At 42.1% G+C, this 14368-nt stretch overlaps 1 protein-coding gene across 1 annotated transcript in view; it reads right to left on the reverse strand.

Annotated features, from left to right (window-relative positions):
- Positions 1 to 1392, reverse strand: part of LOC131931731 (sodium-dependent phosphate transporter 2) — a 31161-nt gene extending 29769 nt beyond the window's left edge. The window contains exon 1 of the mRNA XM_059288565.1: positions 1374 to 1392. The gene's annotated coding sequence lies outside the window, so the exon portion shown is untranslated. The remainder of the gene's footprint in view (positions 1 to 1373) is intronic.
- Positions 1393 to 14368: the final 12976 nt, after the last annotated feature.

Raw genomic sequence — 14368 nt, forward strand, 5'->3', positions numbered from 1 at the left:
GATGTTGGTCCTCTCAATGTTGGTCATCTCGATGTTGGTTATTTTATCTCGATATTTGTCTGTCCTATTTATCATATTACAGTTGGTCGCCCCTACAGAACAGCAAGAGACCACTAGCCAAGTCCCCAATGACGGGCGCCACATCACGTGAGAAACACATTGCCCTCCATTAGCTGATGTCTCACCAGATAGATCAACGATGGCGTCATCAGGACGTGTTCAGCACTAGTGCGATCGTCCCATCTGTTCATAAAACAGCGACCAATGGTATCAATGTTCACACCCCCACCCCCGTCCCCCATTTTAAATCTGTCACTGTTTCTAAACAGATTTGTATCCACATATCCTATTTCGTAAGAATTTTGACTCAACCCATCCCCCCACCCCCACATAACCTTCTCTATATAGATGTCACAAATTCTGGCGTTTTTTAATTTAACAAAAGATCCTATAATCACACCTTCATTGGCCTAATTAATACACACCCTGTCTATGTAGGCCCCTAGACACGCGTCAACTGATTAGGACAAAAAGATAATTATTTATTAGCGCCCAATCAAGTCTAGGTACCAGTTTATAATTACCTACCTTGCGGCCTTGATCTAGTTAAGATAAGCTATTCGCTCAACTGTTAAGGGTAAGGGTTATAGTGAGGGTTAAAAGCTTTTATATGACAGTTGTAAGGTTTAATGGGACGGTGTGGCCTAGTGGTAGAGCGCTAGACTACTAGCCCAGAGTTCGAATCCGGGTTGAAGTCAGCTCTATAGGGCTGGTAAGTAGGTCAATAAACAGTTCTATGGCTCATGCAGGTTTTATTGAACCGTAGAACTGGTTGGTGACCTACTTACCAGCCCTATAGGGTAACTAACTCACGTTAGGAAAAGTAAAGGAGTCTGGGTATAGTGCTGACCACGTTATCTCTTCATGTACCGAGGTCACAGAAACAGGTGAACTCTACTTCACTTGTACCATGAACCGTCAAGTTCGAAAGGGAACTTTTAAGATTCAAATAAGATATGTTCAACTACAAGTCTTAAATCTGAATACACTTTATGACCTTTAATGGTCCCTCTTAAGAGAAAAGTACCAAAGCCATTGTACATCTCGTTAAAACAGATGCGTAGCGACCCTTCTCGGCGCCCGGGGACAAACTTTAAATTTGGCGCCCCTCTCGGGAGCAAATTTTCAATTTGCACCCCCCTCAAACTATTTATAATTTGTTTTTCCAACCCATTTTGGCGCCCCCTAAGGTCGGCGCCCGGGGACTTATCCCCCGCCACCCCCCCCCCCCCCCCCCCCCCGCTACGCCTCTGCGTTAAAACAAAGGTTGTGATTTTACGACCAAAAAAATGTACTAACTAACCAGTACTTACATTATCCAAACATATCCATAACGTTTCCTCTAGTAATGTATTAAATCCACATATCCCATAATGAACAAGCTCCTTATTTATCCCATACGTCACTCTATCCCTCTAGTATCCCGTGTCTAGCACCACGCTCTGTTCAATGAACAGCACTCGCGTAGTGCGTGATTCTCACACCACCCCCTCCCATACACACACAATTCGCCCACCCCTCCCCCTCGCCCACCCCCACCCACCCCCCACACCCCCACACCCTCTCCCACCCTCCCCCACCCTCGACACGCTGTTCATTCCGTAACACCAGTTACATAACACTACGATCCGTCTCCCCGCCTGTTTATTGATTATCGAAACCATTGATCTGGGCCTGGTTTAATCATTCAAGTTCGATCCTTGTTTTTAAACCAACTCCCACTAACTGTAACCACGAACCCTGGCACTCGCCTCTTGTGTTTGAATGTAAATGGCCGTTAGTGACGCAACGACTAGAGTGTATTCACCTTATTGATTTTTTTAGATCGGTTTGATAAGACTACAGACAATGTTTGTCTGAGTTGAGTCAAACAATAAATTGGGGATGGGCCCGCACCAGATGTGGAAGCAGTTGGGTTTTGTTTCTTTTAAAACAGGGGTCTCCAAACTTTTCAGTCCGAGGGCCGCATTAACTATGAAATTTCAGTTCGGGGGCCAGTTTTTTCAGGCATGTCTTTGATTTTTCTGGGAAAAGTTCCTCAGCAATCACCGACAAACGATTTTTCCTTGGAAAAAAAGATCTCAGCGGGCCGGATGAGGGGACTTCGCGGGCCGCATCCGGCCCGCGGGCCGTAGTTTGGAGACCCCTGTTTTAAAACATTGTTGTATTTTGTATTCAGGAACTAATTGTATTTTAGTTGAAGAGATTAACTGGAAATTTCGCTTTCAGTTTTATTGTGTACAGACGCGAAAGGCTAGCATTGGGAACATCGTAAACACCAGAGCTTGTTGGAAACATCATCCCAGGGGGGAATGGGAACTCATGTACAATAGAACTATCGAGAACATCATCCCAGGGAACAGTGGGAACTCATGTAGTATAGAACTAGTAGGAACATCATAACAAGGTACAGTGGGACCCCTTGAATCCCAGAACCGTGTGCAAGTCACCTCGCTTGTGATCAAAACTATAAGTTGTACACTAGACCCCACAAGTTTGTACACTAGACCCCACAAGTTTGTACACTAGACCCCAAAAGTTTGTACACTAGACCCCAAAAGTTTGTAGACCCCACAAGTTTGTACACTAGACCCCACAAGTTTGTAGACCCCACAAGTTTGTACACTAGACCCCACAAGTTTGTACACTAGACCCCACAAGTTTGTACACTAGACCCCAAAAGTTTGTAGACCCCACAAGTTTGTACACTAGACCCCACAAGTTTGTAGAGCCCACAAGTTTGTACACTAGACCCCACAAGTTTGTAGACCCCACAAGTTTGTACACTAGACCCCACAAGTTTGTACACTAGACCCCACAAGTTTGTACACTAGACCCCACAAGTTTGTAGACCCCACAAGTTTGTAAACCCCACAAGTTTGTACACTAGACCCCACAAGTTTGTAGACCCCACAAGTTTGTACACTAGACCCCACAAGTTTGTAGACCCCACAAGTTTGTACACTAGACCCCACAAGTTTGTAGACCCCACAAGTTTGTACACTAGACCCCACAAGTTTGTACACTAGACCCCACAAGTTTGCACACTAGACCCCACAAGTTTGTACACTAGACCCCACAAGTTTGTACACTAGACCCCACAAGTTTGTAGACCCCACAAGTTTGTACACTAGACCCCACAAGTTTGTACACTAGACCCCACAAGTTTGTACACTAGACCCCACAAGTTTGTACACTAGACACCACAAGTTTGTACACTAGACCCCACAAGTTTGTACACTAGACCCCACAAGTTTGTACACTAGACCCCAAAAGTTTGTAGACCCCACAAGTTTGTACACTAGACCCCACAAGTTTGTAGACCCCACAAGTTTGTACACTAGACCCCACAAGTTTGTACACTAGACCCCACAAGTTTGTACACTAGACCCCAAAAGTTTGTAGACCCCACAAGTTTGTACACTAGACCCCACAAGTTTGTAGAGCCCACAAGTTTGTACACTAGACCCCACAAGTTTGTAGACCCCACAAGTTTGTACACTAGACCCCACAAGTTTGTACACTAGACCCCACAAGTTTGTACACTAGACCCCACAAGATTGTAGACCCCACAAGTTTGTAAACCCCACAAGTTTGTACACTAGACCCCACAAGTTTGTAGACCCCACAAGTTTGTACACTAGACCCCACAAGTTTGTAGACCCCACAAGTTTGTACACTAGACCCCACAAGTTTGTAGACCCCACAAGTTTGTACACTAGACCCCACAAGTTTGTACACTAGACCCCACAAGTTTGCACACTAGACCCCACAAGTTTGTACACTAGACCCCACAAGTTTGTACACTAGACCCCACAAGTTTGTAGACCCCACAAGTTTGTACACTAGACCCCACAAGTTTGTACACTAGACCCCACAAGTTTGTACACTAGACCCCACAAGTTTGTACACTAGACCCCCACAAGTTTGTAGACCCCACAAGTTTGTACACTAGACCCCACAATTTTGTACACTAGACCCCACAAGTTTGTACACTAGACCCCACAAGTTTGTACACTAGACCCCACAAGTTTCTACACTAGACCCCACAAGTTTGTACACTAGACCCCACAAGTTTGTACACTAGACCCCACAAGTTTGTAGACCCCACAAGTTTGTACACTAGACCCCACAAGTTTGTACACTAGACCCCACAAGTTTCTACACTAGACCCCACAAGTTTGTACACTAGACCCCACAAGTTTGTACACTAGACCCCACAAGTTTGTACACTAGACCCCACAAGTTTGTAGACCCCACAAGTTTGTACACTAGACCCCACAAGTTTGTACACTAGACCCCACAAGTTTCTACACTAGACCCCACAAGTTTCTACACTAGACCCCACAAGTTTGTACACTAGACCCCACAAGTTTGCACACTAGACCCCACAAGTTTGTACACTAGACCCCACAAGTTTGTACACTAGACCCCACAAGTTTGTAGACCCCACAAGTTTGTACACTAGACCCCACAAGTTTGTACACTAGACCCCACAAGTTTGTACACTAGACCCCACAAGTTTGTACACTAGACACCACAAGTTTGTACACTAGACCCCACAAGTTTGTACACTAGACCCCACAAGTTTGTACACTAGACCCCACAAGTTTGTAGACCCCACAAGTTTGTACACTAGACCCCACAAGTTTGTACACTAGACCCCACAAGTTTGTACACTAGACCCCACAAGTTTGTACACTAGACCCCACAAGTTTGTACACTAGACCCCCACAAGTTTGTAGACCCCACAAGTTTGTACACTAGACCCCACAATTTTGTACACTAGACCCCACAAGTTTGTACACTAGACCCCACAAGTTTGTACACTAGACCCCACAAGTTTCTACACTAGACCCCACAAGTTTGTACACTAGACCCCACAAGTTTGTACACTAGACCCCACAAGTTTGTAGACCCCACAAGTTTGTACACTAGACCCCACAAGTTTGTACACTAGACCCCACAAGTTTCTACACTAGACCCCACAAGTTTGTACACTAGACCCCACAAGTTTGTACACTAGACCCCACAAGTTTGTACACTAGACCCCACAAGTTTGTAGACCCCACAAGTTTGTACACTAGACCCCACAAGTTTGTAGAGCTCACAAGTTTGTACACTAGACCCCACAAGTTTGTACACTAGACCCCACAAGTTTGTACACTAGACCCCACAAGTTTGTACACTAGACACCACAAGTTTGTACACTAGTCCCCACAAGTTTGTACACTAGACCCCACAAGTTTGTACACTAGACCCCACAAGTTTGTACACTACACCCCACAAGTTTGTAGACCCCACAAGTTTGTACACTAGACCCCACAAGTTTGTAGAGCTCACAAGTTTGTACACTAGACCCCACAAGTTTGTACACTAGACCCCACAAGTTTGTACACTAGACCCCACAAGTTTGTACACTAGACACCACAAGTTTGTACACTAGACCCCACAAGTTTGTACACTAGACCCCACAAGTTTGTACACTAGACCCCACAAGTTTGTACACTACACCCCACAAGTTTGTACAGTAGACCCCACAAGTTTGTAGACCCCACAAGTTTGTACACTAGACCCCACAAGTTTGTACACTAGACCCCACAAGTTTGTACACTAGACCCCACAAGTTTGTACACTAGACCCCACAAGTTTGTAGACCCCACAAGTTTGTAGACCCCACAAGTTTATACACTAGACCCCACAAGTTTGTACACTAGACCCCACAAGTTTGTACACTAGACCCCACAAGTTTGTACACTAGACCCCACAAGTTTGTACACTAGACCTCACAAGTTTGTACACTAGACCCCGTACACATGTAAAAACACGAGAACCGCTGAACCCCAACGAGAAATCCCACGGGAAATCGCCCATGGCGTCTTAAGCACTGGAACCCGGCATTATGTAATCATCTGATGACCTTTACCCTTCCTGGGAACGGACAAATGTCCGGACACAATGACGTCATTAACGGATATATTATGATTAATATCGATACGTCTAGCCTGGTATAAGACTGGAGGGGAGGGGGGGTATATTATCGGTTTCTAGAATCGGTTGCTGTTTTGTTGTTGTTGTTTTGCACCAAAGCCTCCCTTTATAAGATTGTTATATCTTCAAGGTATTTTTTAAAGAATTGTGAATGTCAATGTTCGATTAGTATAATAAACCCTAATACTTTTTATACACTTATTATTTATTCAAGATTATAAAGTCTTCTAGTTCTCATCATGTAATTTGTTGTGAACAGATATTTCATTGAAAACATTTGTAACTTTTTACTTTTTTTTCCTAACACAAAGTGCGACTTTCCTTTCGCAACTTTCTTTCATTGAACAGTTTTTGTTTCGCTTCAGCCATCTAATTTACAGCGTCAGTTTGCATTGCCATGTTCGTTTTCGTACTAAAGATTTCATCATCAGCTTGTGAGGACTGATACAGATTTACAATAGTAATATTTCTTTTTGATATGTACTTTCGTTTCTTTTAAAATTGTTTACTTATTCATAATACAAAACGTCAAATTACAAATTAATTTTTTAACCTGAATATGCAAATGATGATTCAATCATTGAATCAATGTTCCATTTTTTTAAATAATAAGTACAATTTAACAAGTAATTTTTTATTTTTATTTTTATTTTTTTTTAATTAAAAAAAAAAAACAATTTAACAAGTAAAAGGGCAGTAAACGATCTACAGCCAAGTAGTAATTCTATCATTAGTGGAAGGATATAATTAAATGAACGTACTCATCTTAACGAATAAAGTGTTTAACACAGCCAATACGTTTGCTTAAGTTATAGTTCCATAATAATAAAAATTTGGACTATATTTTAATATAAATCTAAAAATTTCTTTTTAGAAAATCAAATTAAAATTAATCCCGTTTTTTACTTGCAACCTTGAATTATTATTTTTTTATGTTAAACTTCTTTTTGAAACCTTGATATAGATATTTTCCCTTTATTGTTTAGAAATTAAAATGGGAAGTAACTAATAATGTTTTTAAAATGCAACTGTTTAAACAATGCAATATCTACATATCTATATAATATAGTGGTCGGATGCCGGTTCGGGTACTTACCGGCGCCGCAGGCGCTTCAAATTCGCCAGGCTCTTACATAGGGCCAATAGAACACGGGGGTAAATGACGATTGGCCACAAAGTCCATGAAGAGGTGGTCAAAACTGGCATTATGAGCTACATATCGAAAAAAAACTTTCCTACGTAGGAACCCCATCATAACTCCTGAGGTCGTAGAACGACCCTCGGGGGTAACAAAAAGAACTATGTTATCTTTGGGAAAACTCCAGGAGGCCTTTAGAAGTGATCAGTATATATAAGTGACCCTATATAAACATTGTTAATTTGGTAAAAACCGACGGTTATTTTCAAAAGTTATTAGGGTACTTTAGCTCTGTACATCTGGCTCATTTTTTCCACAAACCTGGGTAAATGAATCGGCCTGATGGATAAACTATCGGTCAGCCTCTGCTCGCACGGCGAGGGCTAAAAAGTGACCGCGAGTGAAATTCTCCTTATATGAGCTATATATCGAAAAACAAATTCCCTCGTAGGAACCCTTTGAAAACTCTTGAGTTTGTACATGGGCTCCAGGGTGTTCAGAAAAAAACGGCTCTACTCTCGAGAAAATCTCTGAATATTGTTTTTACTGACCAGAGGCCATATTTCCTTATATAAACATAGTACTGATTTTGTAAAAAAAAATAATACATATATACCCCCCCTAACACATAAACATGTATAAAAATGAACACCTACATTACACAACCTTCTCTAACCCCCCCCCCCCCAAACATATACATGCAGAGGCGTGGCGAGGTGGGGGCCGTGGGAGCGGAACGCACCGGGTAACACCATTTAGGGGGTGACACCAAGGCAAAAAATGGCAAAATGTATAGAATAATTATGCTTGTTGCACTTCAATTATTTTAAGTCCAAATTGACGTTCCCGATAGGCGGGGAGGGGGGGGGGGGGTTGTGACACCATGACCTAAATGCGCAAACAGTAGAGAAAATAATGCTACACCCAGCTGTATTAATAACCGACTAAAGATAAATATCGTTAGTATTAGTAACTGTTATCGTTAGTATTAACTATATACATATATATATTTAGACCTACGTAGGTATATATATATATATATATATATATATATATATATATATATATATAGCCTATACTTTTTTTTCCTTTGGTGGTGGGGGGGTGACACCATGAGGTGCCGCACCGGGTGACACCAGACTTAGCGACGCCACTGCATACATGCATGTATAAATGACGACCTACATTACACAAACTTCCCCAACCCCCTTTTCCCTCTACCCCGGATGTACATATTTCACTTTAATGCCCGTGAGGTGAAACATGGACACGGATGTCATTTTTTTAAAATTAATTACTCACCACGCCACCATACAATTAATTAGCTTTAAACATTGAAAAGATCAGTTGCCACAGGATCGTGAGCATCCGGAAATATTCGAGAAAGTTTAGGGGAGATCACTACCGGTTTATTATATAAAATAACAGGGGATGGGAACTCGGGCTATAGACATGATTTTTAATCCATATTTAATACTTAAAGTTTTAAAAATAGAATAAAATCTCTTAGACAAATTAATTGCACACCAAGTGAACGCGAAATAAAAAAGCGCATAATAGTGCGCAATATTATTAGTACTTTTAAAATTTACATTAGTTTTTTGAGAAATCGGAAGTAGCGTAAATTACTACTTCCGGTCAACGGAAATTACTCAAAATTTAACAGAAGGTAGAGAATTAGATCTTTTACTTACACGTGAAATGTCATTTATCTATCTGAAATAGTACTCAAGTTATAGGCTTTTGAAAAATTCAAAGTAGAAAAAGTACCACTTCCGGTTATCGGAAATCGCTCAAAAGTTGATACGGATCTACGATTTTGATATAATACTTATATATGAAATTTCATCAACCTAGCTGTAACGGTACTCAAGTAATCGTGTTTACACACAGACACACAGACACACACAGACACACACACACACACAGACATACGGACAAGATTGCAAAATTATGTTTTTCCGTATCAGTGAGGTGTAAAACGTCGAGATTTGTAAAAATCTCGATTTTTTTTTTTTTGCACGATTACAATACTTTCTCTATACTACGTATATACGAGAAAGTAAAAATAATTAGAAAAGCCGCTGATCCTGGAGTGATCATTGACTTAACGAGCTTAATTTCCAACTTACCATGGTAGTAACAAGATTAATCAAGGCAAGGTTCTTAAGTCAGTGGCTAACTACCGACAGGGGACAGCGTGGCCTAGCGGCTGAGCGCTCGATTGCTAAGGCGTAAGTCTCGAGTTCGAATCCCGAGTCCTTAACACATGTTAGGAAAAGTAAAGCCGGCCGTGCATAGTAACGACCACCATGTAATATTCATAAAAGAAAACAATCACCGCATTTATTTTCCCTATTTCTGTTTGAAAGAATTTACTTTTTTCTTACAAACATATATTCTCTGAATCTCAACACTTTTCAACGTGATCAATCGGGCGGAACGTGGTCTCAATAAACGTGATCAAAAACACAACAGTCACATATACCAGTGTCACGTATAAGCTCTAGTCACGTACATAAAGTAGGACAATTTTTACATTAGAAATAATATAGAACGCTGGGTTGAAAACTGTAACAAACAGATTTTCCTGATGTTACAACAAAAAATTTCTGATCATATAAAAAGATTTCTCTGATCGTTCAAAAAGTCGGTCTGGTCTGGTTTTATAAACTGACCACAGTCATGTTTTTTTTACAGTCATGTTTTCCGTTTTGTCTGTGGTCAATATGATCCAAGGATTAAGACCACATTCCGACTGCACAAATACAGGGGATTAGCATTATCTTTTGGGATTAGCATTATCTATTGGGATTAACTTTATCTATTGGGATCAGGATTAGAGTCGTGGTATAATCTGAGAAAAATAAGCTACTTCACGCCCATATTTCAGGGCACTGTACCAGGGCTGTTTGACCCCCCCCCCCACACACACACACACCAGGGACTGTTTGACCCCCCCCCCCCCCGCACACACCAGGGACTGTTTGACCCCCCCCCCACACACACACACACCAGGGACTGTTTGACCCCCCCCCACACACACACCAATACTGTTTGACCCCCCCCCACACACACACACCAGGGGCTGTTTGACCCCCCCCCCACACACACACACACCAGAGGCTGTTTGCCCCCCCCCCCCCCACACACACACACAAACCAGGGGCTGTTTGACCGCCCCCCCACACACACACAATAGGTGAAGTTTGACCCCCCCACACACACCAGGGGCTGTTTGACCCCCCCACACACACACACCAGGGGCTGTTTGGCCCCCCCCACACACACACACAAACCAGGGGCTGTTTGACCCCCCCCCCCCACACACACACACACCAGGGGCTGTTTGACCCCCCCCCACACACACACACCAGGGGCTGTTTGGCCCCCCCACACACACACACAAACCAGGGGCTGTTTGACCCCCCCACACACACACACCAGGGGCTGTTTGACCCCCCCCCCCCCCCCCCACACACCAGGGGCTGTTTGACCCCCCACACACACACCAGGGGCTGTTTGACCCCCACACACGCACACCAGGGGCTGTTTGACCCCCCACACACACACCAGGGGCTGTTTGACCCCCCCACACACACCAGGGGCTGTTTGACCCCCCTCCCCCACACACACACACTTACACCAGGGGCTGGTTGACCCCCCCATTCCCACACACACACACACAATAGGTGAAGTTTGACCCCCCCACACACACACCAGGGACTGTTTGACCCCCCCACACACACACCAGGGACTGTTTGACCCCCCCACACACACACACCAAGGCTGTTTGACCCACCCCCCCACACACACACCAGGGGCTGTTTGACCCCCCCACACACACACCAGGGGCTGTTTTAACCCCCCCCCCCCCCCACACACACACCCACCCACCCCACCCGAGGCGGAATGCTTGAATGAGGTCACAACTACGATGTGATGTAAACAAGGCATTGTTTTGTCACAAGTAAACAAAACGTAAATACCTATCCACAACCTGGAAACACCTGTGTGATTTCCTTTCGGTCTGAGCGTTGATGACGTCACAATCTTGCGACCTTTCTCACCCAGGTCAACTTTCCACCGACACACGGGCCGTGGTTGTCGTCTGAGTGTGGCATGTGTTCGGTCCCACACTATCAACTTATCGTACTCACTCCAGGGGCTGATACAAGGTGGGTGGGGGGGGGGGGGTGGGGCTCGCTCTAACAACTTATCGTACTCACTCTAGGGCAGGGGTTCCCAACCCCGTGCCCGCGGGCGCCATGTTGCCCGCCGAAAGATTCGTATATGCCCACCTCTCACTATTCGATAGAGACAGAATTTTTTTCATTAACATTATTGAAAGATTGAAGGGGATGGAAATCGAAAGTTCGAGGTGCAAATCGAAAGTTTTGTACCCGGGTGACGGGAAAGGTCGCTACGCCTCTGGATGGAGTTTGTCGATTTAAAATAGGTGGTGCCCGCCACCCTACCGATATTTTTTAATGTGCTCTAGAGTAAAAAAAGGTTGGGAACCCCTGCTCTAGAGGCTGATACAAGGTGGGTGGGGTGGGTTTAGGGGGGGGGGGGGGGGAGTTCACACCAACAACTTATCCTACTCACTCTACAGGCTGATGTAACGTGTTTGTAGGGTAGGGGTGGGGGTGGAGGGGGTGGGTGAGGGTTCGCTCTAACAACATCCAACTCACTCCAGTGGCTAATGTATAACGTGTTTAAGGGTGGGATGAGGTGGGGCTTAAGGCTGAAAAATAGTCAGGTACTCTGAACTTTTGAATTACTTGGTATTATTTCTTTCGATTAAATTATTGAGCAAAATTAAAAGGATTTACAAAAAAAAATACTCACGACAAAAGATATCTTAAATACTTTGCCCGGTAATGTTATATTTTAAAATAATCCCCACCCACACTACACCACACTCACACACACACACACACACACACACACACACGCTAGTACCGTCATTTGTTAATGAGGTCCAGCCAGATTTGTCAGTGTAAATTTAATTACAAGTGGTGATGGGTGCACTGACTTCCCCGTAACCCCACCCACCCCACCCTCACACACACGCCCTATGTCTAGTTTTTAATGGCTTCTCTTGAAATTAAAAGGATCAAGTTGCTAACGGGAGGGGGGAGGGAGGTCATGCTTGTTAACTTACATGTAACATAAAAACATTACGCAAGAGTGGAGAATACAGGCATATGTGATGTGTTGTTTTAAAACAATATGTTAGCATATGTGGCGTCGCGTTGAAGTGTTTGTATGTGCTGCATAAAGATGTATTGGAATGTAGGGCCGACGTGTATCTTGAGCTAAAGACAATGTATGTGTATCTATAACTTGAGCTAAAGACAATGTATGTGTATCTATAACATGAGCTAAATGCAGTGTATGTGTATCTATAACATGAGCTAAAGACAATGTATGTGTATCTATAACATGAGCTAAAGACAATGTATGTGTATCTATAACTCGAGCTAAAGACAATGTATGTGTATCTATAACATGAGCTAAAGAAAATATATGTGTATCTATAACATGAGCTAAAGACAATGTATGTGTATCTATAAAATGAGCTAAAGACAATGTATGTGTATCTATAACTCGAGCTAAAGACAATGTATGTGTATCTATAACATGAGCTAAAGAAAATATATGTGTATCTATAACATGAGCTAAAGACAATATATGTGTATCTATAACATGAGCTAAAGACAATGTTTGTGTATCTATAACATGAACTAAAGACAATGTATGTGTATCTATAACATGAGCTAAAGACAATGTTTGTGTATCTATAACATGAGCTAAAGACAATGTATGTGTATCTATAACATGAGCTAAATGCAGTTATGTGTATCTATAACATGAGCTAAAGACAATGTATGTGTATCTATAACATGAGCTAAAGACAATGTATGTGTATCTATAACTCGAGCTAAAGACAATGTATGTGTATCTATAACATGAGCTAAAGACAATATATGTGTATCTATAACATGAGCTAAAGACAATATATGTGTATCTATAACATGAGCTAAAGACAATGTTTGTGTATCTATAACATGCGCTAAAGACAATGTATGTGTATCTATAACACGAGCTAAAGACAATGTATGTGTATCTATAACTTGAGCTAAAGACAATGTATGTGTATCTATAACTTGAGCTAAGACATGCTACAATGTACGTGCATCGATAACTTGAGCTAAAGACATACTACTGTGTACGTGTATATTATAACTTGAGCTAAAGACATGCTAAAATGTACGTGTATTTATAACTTAAACTAAAGAAAATGTATTTTTATAATGGTTTACAGAACAATTTTACTTGTATACGCCAGATGCAATTACACACATCGGGTTTTAGCGAACCAAGGGGAAAAAAAGAATCGTCTGTAAAATTTTCGAATATCACCTCACCATTTCGCGGTCCGATGGAATTCTTTCCGGCACCCCAGCGACCCAGAACTTTGGTAATTATACACCTCGTGTACGATAAAGACAAAAGATTTAGCGTTCCCTGCCCTTGAAATTAGTGGTATCTTAATATGTCAAGATATCTGGCATACAAAGAACACTTAGCAACACATTAAGGAGAAAGTAAACAAAGCAGTCCAAAGTAAACGACCTAATTAAGAAAGTAGTTCGTCTAGCAAAGTGACGACCTAATTAATAACAGAAACGGTGAACTCTAGAGCCGCTGTAAACAAAACAAAAAATATTTTAAACTGCTAGACCTACTTTCAATTATCTGTTTACAACCTCAGTAACTGATTGTTAAATCGTGTGCATACCATCACTAGGTTTACGTTAGGTTAAGGTTTAGATAAGTGTTAACTTAGTCATATTTTGTTATATATAGTTAGTCATATGGTTAGTCATATATTTTGGCACTCGGATTCGTCTTTTGATTTAACCGCCCCTAGAAATATAATCTTGAAATTCTGTTATAATTAAAACTTTCAAATTTAAACTTTAAAAATTGTATTTGATGCCGTAATGTATTGGTATAGCGTTGTTGTATATTTTGAATGATGGCAATTTTTGTTTACAAACGACAAGAATCTACCCGGCTCTATAAAACCTTAACTAAAAACTGCGAATGTTATTGAGTCAACACATTAAATCCTAACCTAACACCAAAACCTTAACTAGTTTCACCCAC

The sequence above is a fragment of the Physella acuta genome, unplaced genomic scaffold (assembly GCF_028476545.2).
Source record: "Physella acuta isolate Inbredline_101_S28 unplaced genomic scaffold, ASM2847654v3 ptg002019l, whole genome shotgun sequence".
NCBI lineage: Eukaryota > Metazoa > Mollusca > Gastropoda > Physidae > Physella > Physella acuta.